Source organism: Sinocyclocheilus grahami, unplaced genomic scaffold (assembly GCF_001515645.1).
Source record: "Sinocyclocheilus grahami isolate Dianchi unplaced genomic scaffold, SAMN03320097.WGS_v1.1 scaffold59.1, whole genome shotgun sequence".
In the NCBI taxonomy this organism is placed as follows: Eukaryota; Metazoa; Chordata; class Actinopteri; order Cypriniformes; family Cyprinidae; genus Sinocyclocheilus; species Sinocyclocheilus grahami.
This window is the reverse complement of record NW_015505238.1, coordinates 163639-176662: the sequence shown is the minus strand read 5'-3', so window position 1 is coordinate 176662 and position 13024 is coordinate 163639. Positions and strand designations below refer to the sequence as shown.

At 36.4% G+C, this 13024-nt stretch overlaps 1 pseudogene; it reads left to right on the top strand.

Annotated features, from left to right (window-relative positions):
- Nucleotides 1-1832: 1832 nt before the first annotated feature.
- Nucleotides 1833-9555, top strand: LOC107584370 (ankyrin repeat and SOCS box protein 3-like; annotated as a pseudogene).
- The last annotated feature ends 3469 nt before the right edge of the window (nucleotides 9556-13024 follow it).

Here is a 13024-nt window from a genome sequence, read left to right as displayed (position 1 = left end):
AAAATAAATAGACACTACACTGCGTCACCATGATAAAGCTGGATACAGACATTATGTTCAAAACTCATAAATATATAACCTTTCATGCAAGGTTAATTGTTAGATAATAATTTATTTAAAAAAATATATATATTGTGAATTATAAAAAAATATATTGACACTATAAAATACTGCATAATCATCATTTTAAGGTGGGATTCAGAAATGTGATGTTTAAAACTAGCTCCATTTCATTCAATGTTCTGTTATATAATTAACGGTTTAGTTTCAATATTAACTTTTAATATAAAATATCATTTTAATAAATTGTATCATTATAATTTATATTAATTTTATGCTAGGTAATTATAAATGTAGTAGTCATTTATACTAGATAATAGTTTATCAAAAAAATATATAAAGTAAAAAAAAAAAAGTTCCTTCCATGTGGGGAGAACACTTTTTTTTTTTACCGCATTCGAGGAATGTAATGTGCCATATATCGGCTTTGTATAGGTTTGAATCGTATAAATCGAGCAGTATTTAACAGGTTGACAGTCATTACCTCAGGGTCCTCTATTAATGTCACCACTCGCCCAGGCTGCAATAGAATTTGTAGAAGTGTTAATCGTACTGAAAGGTCACTATGACTGGGCACCTGCTGTTCATAAACTCTTGGGTCCATACCTTTCCAGGCACCCCGCGATGATCCGTACTTCCCTGCCAGAATCTGCGACTGAAACCTTTGACGAAACCCACTCGTTTCTCCTCGTATGGAAAGTCAACTTTCCAAATCAAAGATCCGTAACCAAAAACCCACATGCTTCCTGCTGACAGCTCACTGCGTGTCTGAACACATACTTCACTCATATAGCGATGGACGGCTTTTTTTAGGGCTCGTGCGCCGCCGCCGAGTTTGGTTAGGTATGTTGACAGCGTTGGCATAGGTGTGGACCATAGACTGTGGACACAACACAGTAATTAGTATGCTAAAGAATCCAAAAGAAAGTCAGAACGTTACTTGCCAAGGGCAGATTCCGATCTAGCCGATTAAAATATCTGGCATCAAGTCTCATATCCGTTGCCTTTTGATTTACAGGCTGCCATACACACTGCGCGTTAGTGTTTATATATGCTTTCGCTCAAAATCCAATCAATATCAACGTTAAAAGCCGCACGGCATTAGTTGAATGAACAGGGTACTAGTAGAGATTATTTTTCAAAATAAAAGCCAGGTCACCGGCTTTAAAAATAAACCCTTAAAAAAGAATAAATAAATATACCATGATAACCATCCATATTAATACATTACTGTAGTAATTTGCAGGATATTTGCAGTAATAACTGTAGTAGCGAAGACAGTCTGATGAAACCTACGGATATAATCGTTTTTTTTATGTAAAGGAAGTTACATCTGTAGAGCTGAGCATAAATAAAATTGCATTTAAACATTTTATTTAGTTATATAATACGTATTTTCATGAATAATATTAAAATGATATTTTTACGTTTGCTGACCGTGGGAACCCTGCTTGTTCAATAGACAAGCAATGCTTTATATCACGTGTGTTGTATATATGGCTGTCTTGCGTTATGTAATTATATCTCATTAAAGATCTGAATGAAGAATGCTGAACAAAAATGACTAAGCTAGATGCTGTTAGTTATTGAATAATATCTCCTTATGATGACATGGTTTCCGTCTAGCGGGTGGATCAGCTGAAAATATGTCAAACAAAATACTGGGCTTGTTTTTATGATGGCGTTGTTGTTGTTATGTTTATTTCCTCTTATTTGTTTATGGACGGAACGAAACATTGCACATACATCAGCCAATCAGAAAACAGCATCGCCGGAAATGCCCACTAAATGTATCTTATCCTAAAACGAATAGAATAATGCGAATTCCGTCGTCACTTTTTCATGTGTGTACAGCGGAGTGTGTGCGGCTTCTCCTCACTGCAGCCGGTGGGGGTTTAGCTGCTTTGAACGCGTGGAACATCACATAGAGTGATAGAGTGAACCGTTTAGACAAGGAACGGACAGTTCACATAGAAATGCAAATTCTGGCATTTACGCAACCTCATGTCGTTCCAAACCCACGCGACTTTATTTAAGTAAAGCACAAAAGGGCATACTTGGCAAAACGTTCACGCTGCTCTTTTCCATTGCTCATTTAATTATAAATGAATGGGGACTGGGTCCATCAATCTCAACAACAGATATCATTAAGCAAGAACGTTTATCTTTACCACTTGGGCACCGTTTAGCATTTATCATATTCTAGGATAGTTTTGTGTGTAACAAATGAAAATGGGACAGACAAGTGATTTTTCCCCCCCTCATTATTATTATTCTCGTTAACCAAAACCATTTGAAAACAATTTTGTAACTTGAAATAAAATAAAGATGAACTGCAATAAAATAATAAACACTTAAAATAAGTTTATTTCATCTAGTTGCCAATGCAGCATTTCTCATTTCGGTTTAATTTCATTTGAAGTACTACAATAACTAAAACTGTAGTTAAAAGGAATAAAAACTACAGAGACGTGTTTAAAATAATGATCAAATGTATTTTGTTTTCACAGAAGAAACAATCGCTAAATAAAATCAGTACAGTTTTTAATGAAAGGAGGATGAGTGAATGATGACAGAATATCATTTTTGGGTGAACTATTAAAGATCACCTGTAAGACCAATAATCAGAGCTCTTTTGACACATTAGTATGTTTAGTAATTATAAAACTGTTTAAGATACAGCACATGACTGTATCTTTTTCTCTAATGTGCAATTCATTCGTTGTATGTCCCTGTTCACTTCAGTCAATTGCGAAGACTACATCAACACTTTGACGCATAACTCAGAGACTCCTCTTTATTTTGCTGCGAGGAATGGACACCTCTGGGCAGTGAAGTGGCTTATCAAAGGTGCTGCGGACATTAACAGGACGACCAATGAATTCTCCGGTCCCCTCTTTGCAGGTAAACTCAAAGTACCTAGGATCACAATCTCATATCATGTTAACCATGTGTATTTTTATACACATCTTATTATATATTTGTCTCATTTTTTGTTCCTAGCTGTAGATAGTGGGTACAAAGATGTGGTGGAGCTGCTGGTTGAAAATAGGGCAGAAGTCAATGGGACTTACTCTGTGTCAGGCTGGTCTTGTCTCCATCAAGCTGTTTACAAGGTTATAGCTTTAATCTACAACTCTGATTTAAGATTGATGTTCTGAAAACATCAAAAATTGCACACATACTACATTCACATGCCTTAAAATGTTCTGCAGCTCTTCTTACTCACTTTTAAGCGTAAATGCTTATCAGCTAGTTGTCATCAGGAAAAAAACACATCACAACAATCACATGATTACTACTTTGAAAGAGGTATACATTTAAATAAATGTTATACTTCTAAATGTTTAATTAAGCTTCAAATGATGAAAACCCAAGGCCATTTTGCTTATTCTAATTTAATCAAGTTTTTAAATCCTACATCTAAGGCAGTTATCAAAGGCTTCTATTAAAAAGGTGATGAAATAAATATTTGTAAAACCATTTCCAGGGCCATACAGAGATTGTGAGGTACCTGGTGAGCATGTGCTCTCTGGAGGCAGTTGATGACTATGGGATCACACCATTATTTGTTGCTGCACAATATGGACATCACCAGTGCTTAGAGATTGTTGCAAATGCCGGTGAGGACATTTCTTTAATGATTAACCCTGTACGTGCTGCATCTAGCCAGTCATGATATGCTTCCCTTTTTGTACTTTACATGCTTTGATCAATGTTCAGTGTTAAGTCTTGCAACATCAGAGTTATCGCTACTGTATCCACACTGCTATTCACAGTGACACATTCTTCAGAGGCAGATTTGGAAGAGTTTGATGTAAGGGTCAATGCCATGCAGGTCTATTAATTTATTCAAAAATGCAGTTCGTACGTACCAAAACTTGAATACAATAATATTGTAAAGACCCCTGCAGACCCTTGTGACTCTTTGTCCAGGTCACTAATTCTTTGAAAAGAACAGCTAATTGAAATTTTTTATTAACATGCAAGGTTAGTTTATGTTGTAAAATGTCATGTGGTGCGACTCCAAAAAAAAAAATAATAATAATATATACAGCAAGAATGTTAAATTGATCAAACGTGACAATAAAGCCATTTATATATCAAATTAATGCTGTTCATTCAAACTTTGTTAATCAGAGAATCCTTATAAATGTATCACTGTTACCACAAAAATATTAAGCTTCACAACTACTTAGTATTATACTTATTATAACTTACAGCTATTATTTATATTTTTATTTATATAAATTAAAATTTTACAATATTTAATATTTCTAAATTAAACTAATGGTTTAATCTTACTTTTTACTGTATTTTTGATCAAATAAATGCAGCCTTGTTGAGCATAAGAGATTTCCTTCAAAAACAACAAAAAACCTTCCAAACCCACATTTAGCAGTGTATGTTTATAAATGTTTGTATTATGAAAAATATCAAAAAATATATTTTTTGGAAATAATGATTAAAATGTGTACGTTTTTTTTTTTTTTACTTGCTGTTCCATTTGTAGAGTTATTATAATAACATTTCTCTTGAAAATACAAGACATTTCTAAAAACATGGCATATTTTTAAAAGATAAATTTTCTTTATGGTGGGCATTTTTTGTCATTGACCTAATTGCTTATTAAATGAAGAAAGCAGAAGCCACACTGCAGTCAAGTATAAGTTTGGTTGCCTAAGCACAGGTGGTCTTTGCCACAGGGGCGATTGTGAACTGCCAGGCAAACGATCTGGCCACACCGCTGCTCATTGCCGCTCAGGAGGGCCACGTACGGTGTGTGGAGCTTTTACTGGCCCATGGAGCTGACCCCAACCTGTACTGCAATGTGGAATGTGGCAGCTACCCATCCATGCTGCAGCCCAGTTCAGTCGTCTTAGGTATGGCAGTTCGGTCAGTGACGTACTGGGTCTGTCAAATGGTTACTAAGACCATGCGAAGTTTACTTAGTATAATGATAAACAGATTTGAAAGCTAACCTTCTTAAAAGAGTGTAACTTTGGCCTTTATGAAATCAATTTTGTTAAACCGCATTAATCTGGATGCTCATCTCTTGTCGTTCTCTGTAGTATTTTAGAGAAGCTGATTCCGGTAACGAAGCGAGAATGTGACCGGGGCGAGGGAAAGGTCAGTCCAGTTTATTTGGCAGTACTTAGCGGACAAGCGGACAGCCTGCGGGCCTTGCTAAAGAAGGGCTACAGTCCAGACGCCCAAAGCTGTCGACAGTTTGGCTACAGCTGCCCTTTGGACATGGCTCTGTGGTGCAACTCTTGGAAGTATGACATAGATGTACACTTGTGTCCCGCTTTTTATTTTAAACACAGTCAGTTGGACAGTATGATGCATTTTGTCCTGTTTGTTTCTCAGTTTGAACAGCGAGTGTCACCAGATTCGTGAAATCACTCTGATGCTCTTGGCAGCAGGGGCCCATGTGAGAATGGGCATCTATGCTTTTGCATTACAAGGCCACGTACCAGAGCACCTTCCCTTGATCTTAGAACACGCTGGCCTTCCTCGGGGTGACCGACTCGAAGAACTGGCCCATAGAGCCATTGGTGAGATGCAGAGTGCATCTTTCTGGCTCCCCCTGCTGCTCAAAGCAGGAATGGACCCCATGTTGCTCCTCCAGGACAAAATGTAAGCTACACATTTGCGGTTGTTGTGCCACACAGGTTTTTTTTTATTTTTATCAAGAGTGGATTCACCATGCGTGCCTTTTAATAAATGATTGCGCTTTATTAACGTCAGCGTTAAAAAGCACTGTGTTAAGCTCTTCACTTCTGCCTGTTATGCTCTAATTGGGTGCAGGCTTGAAGAAGCTGAGAACAGAGTGCTTAATTTCTTTCTGGAGTTCATTAATTGGAAGACTCTGCCCTCCTCAATGCTTCAGATTCTCTCTCACCGTCGAGCAGATGGCACCTGGACGCCACGGAAGCATTTCGGTATGACCGATACACTTTAAATCATATTAATATATGTGTATGTGTGGGTTTCATGACATTGTTTAGGCGTTTTTTTTTTATGTAGCCAACAGAATGTTGCATATATCAAATATTTACAGTATATTCGCAGTTATTTTGTTGGTGATATGAAATGAAATGAAATGAACGGTTCATCCAAAAATGAAAATGTTGTCATGTACTCACCCTCAAGTTTCTTTCTTATGTTGAAGATATTTTGAAGAATTTTGAAGAGCCGAACAGTTGTTGGTCCCCACTGACTTCCATAGTAGGGAAATAAATACTACTGAAGTAAATGTGGACCATCAGCTGTTTGATTACCAGCATTCTTCAGAATATCTTCTTCTGTGTTTAACATAAGAAAGAAACTCCTACAGGTTTGGAACAACATGAGGGGGAGTAAATGATGACACAATTTTAATTTTGGGGTGAACTATCCCTTTAAGAAACATAGTGAATGATTTTTACTACACTTTTTATGTCCATTAAGTTTCCTAAAGTGTTTCTGCATTATAGTTGATAAACTCTATTTATTTTTTGTTTCTACAAAGCAATTTAAATCCCACAGATTAGCCACTCAGCCATTAACCCATTCAACCCGCTATATATATATACATACATACTCAGACACACACGCACAAAGGCTTCATTTATATTGTCAGAAATTGTGAAATATTTTAATTTAGTATTTTAATGTAATTTATGCCTGTGAAACCATGATATGTTTTTTACAGGATTCTTTATGAATAGAACATTAAAAACGAACAGCCTTTGAAATCAGAATTTCTTGTAACAATGTAAAAACTTTACTGTCAACTGTTGATCAATTCAGTGCATCCCTGCTGAATGAAAGTATTGTTAAATGTCACAAATTATTTTTTTAGTTGTTGAAAAAAACACCTCCATTGCGTTACTGTATTCCATAGCTGTATCATCTGATGGGGCAAATGGCCACAGCTCAGTAACCTCTTGCCTTTGGTTCCAGAATCAGTCCCTGTCCTCAACCATCTGTGCAGACTGGCAGTGCGGGCAGCAGTGCTTTGTGTAAGACGTCCTTCTTCAAACAGCTGCCCGTCCCCACACTGCTTCAGGACTACCTTCAGTTCAGCGACGTCTCAGGCTTGCTTACATAGCGGCCTAACTGTCGAGTGTGGCTAATTAAGTTATGTCAACTTGTTCCACTGCAGTATTTTGTCTATAATGTTCATACAATTTTAATGACTGTTCAATGACGCTGGACTCTGGCTCTTTTCATTACCTTGATATTTAGAAAATGTGGGAGGACAAATGGAGAATTCCACCAATTTATCTTCACTGTTCTGTTCCCCTCGTACACAGCTGGCCTTCATACTGAGTTGGTGTTGAAATTCACCTCTGCTCCGTGTCTTTGGTCTGCCTCGTTATCTTCTCTCTCTCAGTGGCTCTCCTCTCTGTCTGCCTCCAAGGTCACTCTGCCTCAAAGACGCATACTCTCTTCGAATGTTAATTGCCAACGCAGCCACACTCATTTAGAGATGCTACTATCTGCCTTTGGTCATGCTATTTATTTAACATTTTATGTTTACTTTTAGCAATGCGCATAGCACACCTTCAAAAACTCGCCTTTAATTTAAAATCGTCCATATCTCTGCGGCGCGATGCTCTCAACCTCTTGCTGCTTTGTGAATAGATGCGTACCGTTATGAATAGGCAGTTAATCTGTTTCTGTTTCACACAGGCTCAGTGTTTCAGTATTTTTATTTTTTTATGCAGTACATATCCTGGCAAATTGTCTTTAACACCTCTTTAACATCAATTATGGAAAGACCAACTGATGCTTGTGTTTTTGTGTTACAACAATCGTGTTATATAACATCAAGGTGTTCCTTATTTCCAAGCCATTTCTTTTGGAATACTGTATACCATATGCAAACAGCAGGGGGAGAACATGGATAACTGACAGCATGCCCACCAGTCCAACCCACAGTACCTAGCAGCCTGACTGCATGAAAGAGGGGAGCCATTTCTGCTCCCTCCCTGATATTTTGAATTCAGAGCAAACCAGAGGCTGTGTCTCAGCAACTCTGTGCCTTGTTCTAGACAATCAGGCCACCTCTCTGTGGGAGACTCTGGAAAGGCAAGGCATCAGTAATCATGTGCATTAAGCTTTTCTTGTGCTGCAGGTAAGCTCAGGTCCAACAGTTCACCTTTGATTAGCAATCAGGCTTTTGAAATACAGCCAAAGGAGTGACTGACTGACTTTCCGTCGTTCTTTCACATTTGCACATTCTTTTTCATTTTTATAAAACGTATTAGAGTAAAAATAGAATTTTGGATTGTTCAAACCTCATTGAGGAAAATATTTTCATCTTTGGATACATTATGTATATAGTATATGATTTTATATAAGGAAAAACTTCATATATATTTCATATGTACATCTATTGCTAGTACATATCGTACATGCGTACATATGTATACATATATGAATGTATGTGGTTATACAGTATACACAAACACAAGTTTTAAATGTTTTTTAACATGGCTGGCTTAAAATGAACCCACAATAGGTTATAAACTAAAAATCAGACACATAATTACTAGAGGCATCAGCAATAATCAAAAAAGGTGAACATTTAATAGGCAATTTAAAATGTTTATTATTTATTATTTTTATTAATAATTAAGAACTTATTAAGAAATGTTCATTTATTGAACATATTAATAAAAGTTCATTTCCAACCTACTTGGGGTGCATTTTAAGCAAGTTCAATTTTTTTTAGCAATAGCTGAGTTAAAACTACCCAGAAGGCTGGGCCAAAACAATCGCTGGGTTTGTGTTTAACTCACCATTTTTTAGAGAGAGAGTGTGTGCGTGCATGTGTGTGTACTTGTTTATGCTACACTGTGGGGACCAAATGTCCCCACAAGGATAGTAAATCCTGAAATTTTTGACATGGTGGGGACTGGCCTGCGGTCCCCATGAGGGGGAAAAACAATAAAAAATAGATGTGATAGATGAATGATGTTTATCTGAAAGTGTAACAATGCAAACATGTTTCCTGTAAGGGGTAGGTTTAGGGTTAGGGGATAGAAAATATTGTTTGGTTAGTATAAAAGTAATAGAAGTCTATAGAAAGTCCCCACAATTCACAGAAACAAAGTGTGTGTGTGTTCTTTAACTCTTTTCGAATATAGATAGATACTGTTTTTCTTTTTCACATGTACTAACTGTTGTTTACAATAAAATTTTACATAAATGTTAAAACCCAACCTCAAATAACCCCTTTGATTTGTCTCCCCTAATTAAAATTTGACAGCAGCATGGAGGAATCATGTCTAGAATAGAGCACGTACATAATTGATGCAACATAATCTAAAATGTATCAGTCCTGAAATGTGGTGCACGTTCTATAAAAAGCCAGTGTGACGTGCAGCCCTAAGCCAGTCCACCCATTTGCAGCTGTAAGCCTGAAATGTTGAACAGCCACCACCCTTCATACTGTGAACTTTGTTGATTCCAGAGTGGCTCAGAATTTGGAGGCTTTGAGCTCTGGGGAAAAATCATCACAGCGGAGCACATTGCCTGTCTCTTTATTTAATCACATAGTATGTCTCATATTCATGTGCTCGGGCTTTTCAGAAATGTGTTAAATAATTATTTCTCTTATAGCTTCTAAGTAATTACGGTAGTAATTGCACAACCGTAATTGACCATGGCTCTAGTACATTAGCTTTTTCAGTGAAATAATGTTTTTATCTGCGTGAGTGAGCTCTCTTTTTCTTATACACTGGGATTTAGTTTGTCTCAGTGTAAGATCCAGCTTGGAAACATAGAGCTGTGATCATTGCTTCATTGTGCTATTCTTACTATGGACCTGAATCATGAGGACACAGTTGCCTGGCGACCTGCTGATGGGAAATATCTGCTAAAATATTACCAGGGGAGTTGTTTTCCTCTAGACCTTCTAGAACATCTCATACAAGGCGTATACGTGCTAATACTGTATAGATTTCAATCAGTAAGGAAAAAAACTTTAAGGCTGCTTTGCCTCGGCATATTACATCACCTGTTGGGAATCGTCCAGCTTTGGTGCTGTATGGATGATTTATTTTCGTCAGTATGATTAGATAATTCTTGCTTTTTGATGGAAGAGTACTGGATCTTATTGCATTTGTGCAGTCTGTTACCCACTGCTAACACACTCCAAGGAAATAAACAAGGGTGATGGGCTTCTGTTTGCTTTCACTGAACATGAGATTAATGTGTTTTTCCAAGTCAATTTGTTGTTTTATCTTCCAGGTCCTACATGTCTCATCTCATTGATTTTACTCTTTGCCACCTCACAAACAGGTCATTATGTATTCGTTTGCTTGTGTTTGTGTCAGTGTGTTTGTTTTGTCAGGAGTAATCTGGACAGAGGAAATGGGCCATTTCATTTGGACATTTGTTTCAGGGAATAGAAGAAGAGAGCTGCGGTGTTGATATAAGACTTGCTGTTGTTGGGTGGAGGTGTTTTCAGTGATTGGAAGTGTTTTGCTAAAGGAATAGTTCACGAAGGATTGGAAATTTTGTTGTTTACTCAACTGTTTCAGTTCCATGCAGCTCTTTTTTGTATACGCTGAAAAACAATTTGTGTGACATTATGAATCCTCACGATGGGTTAGCTTAAACTGTTATTTCTGAAAATCTTTCCCTCATATCAAATCTCATTTGCTTTTGCCCATATTCATACTTGACGCATGAACATGTTCCATGCCGCATTTGATGTCAATGACAGGAATGCCATTGATATTCACATGCAGTATTTCATCAACAAAATCAGTCATGAAAATTTTTGTTGCAAATGCAAAATCTGAACTGAAAAGATGCATCATGATGATAACTAAACAAGTTTAATAAAAAAATATATATATATAATTTTCTGGTGACTATAATTATAAGCTATTATCTTAGTCAAACTGAATAAAAAAGAATGGATATTACATGACTGTCAGACTCTGTTCCATGTTTTGTGTTTTGCTCCCCATGTGTTCCATGTCCTGGTTTTCCCATGTTTTATGTTTATGCCCTTATTTGGTCCTTCCCGTTCCTGCCATTATTATGATTATTTAATGTGTTTCCAGGTGTTCCCCATTTAGTTCTATTGATCCCATGTGTGCCCCATTAGCTCCCTTATTATTTAAGCTGTGTGTGTTTCCATGTTTCCTCGTCCGGTGTTGTTTATGTCAACCTCCTCAGCTTCCTTCAAACCGGCCTGGTTCCCTTGATGTCATTAAAATCTCCTTGTTGATGTACTCCTCGTCTCCTCGCTCCGCACTCCCTCACAGTAGCAAATGTGACAATTAAAAAAAAAAGGATCATTCACAAGAGGAAATTAACATGCTTTACCATTTCAAACCACCAGATAATGAATTTCTTCCATTTCCAATCTGCACAGGTTTTACTTATTTATGCCACAGGCATCCTTGTCCTTGGTATTGCATATTGTATCCATTTATGAAGCAGTGCCATTTGAGATAATCACAAGCGTCAAGGCCATAAGTTAGGGACTGTGAAGTATTTTATTAATCACACAGTAGTAGCATGTGAAATACAACATAGAAGCTAAACCAGCTAAAACTGAGTCACTGTCCAGCTTAGTATATGTCGTGTACACAAACGTTTTCAATTCCTGTACTTCTTTTCATGAGTTACTTTTAAATGGGGTCATGAACTGAGAAATCTAAATTCCATTTATCTTTTGATATATAAGAGGTCATTGTGCTATAAAAACATCCTGTAAGTTTCAGAACTCAAAACTTTCTCGTTAGTCTAAAAACAGCTTATATTGAAGCCAATCTACCAAAAGACTCAGCAGAAGATGATCAACGCCTGCTTCTACATCACTGCCTGTTTAGCCCCGCCCACCAATTCGCACACGTAGTAGTTAAAGGACAAGAGCGGCATACCCAGGTCTGCACAGAAACCAAACAATAAACTTTAAATTAGGAAGCTGAATTAAAGAAATGGTGTACAGTATGGTGTTTCCAAGCTCCTCTGTGGACTTGAGACCTTAAAACTGCTTGAAACTGGCAGTCAAGAGAAGAAAAACTGGCCTGCATTCCATATTTAGCTTTTGGAATATCGCCATTGATAAATTGTACATAAATTAATTGTATGTGTACAAGACTAAAGTATTAAATTAGGGAGCTGAATTAAAGAAAATTAATGAATAATGTTGTGTATAATATAATAAAATTGGCTACATCCAAGACAGGCCTAATTAATCCAGGTTTTCATAATGATATTTTTGAAAACAAACGATTGGTTTAATTCTGTAGGGCTAAAAATAAAAAAGTATACAAGATAGATATACAAGAGAAAATAAGATAAGTCTCTTAAAATAAACAACTAATTTGTTTCCTTTTTAGAAAAATAAATATTTTTACTGCTGAAATTGCATACATTAATTACCGTTAAAACTAAACCCATTTAATGCATTTAATTGCCAAATTACATTCAAAATGCAAATACAAATATATCAATAAAAAAATAATTACTTCATTACACATTACTTTAAAAAAGGTAAACATTACAATCTAAAATTAAGGCATAAATCAAGAAATTTAAAATTCAATTTCACATTGCTTTAAAAAAGGTACAGATTAAAACTAAGGCATATATCAAAATAATAGTAATAAAAATAATAATACCTAAATATTGCATTTATGTCGTGCAACTTAACTTTCAAGTTTCAGCCTAACTAAAGCTCAAGCATGACATAAGCCTTTATTGTCTTCTTGGAAGGCTTTGTGGCTTTTGTAAGAGGCAAAAGGTAACTTGGAACAAGAACAAGAGTCCATACAATTTCTAAACACATTTTTCTGCAACGTGAAATTAGAGATATTTGGAGAATAAACACTCTTAATTGTCTCTCTACGTACTGGTGTGTGTGTGTGTTGTGTGTGTGAAACTGTTTTTTGATATCCTTCATATTATGTACTGCTCAGTTCACAGCAGTGATAGAAATTAATCTGTT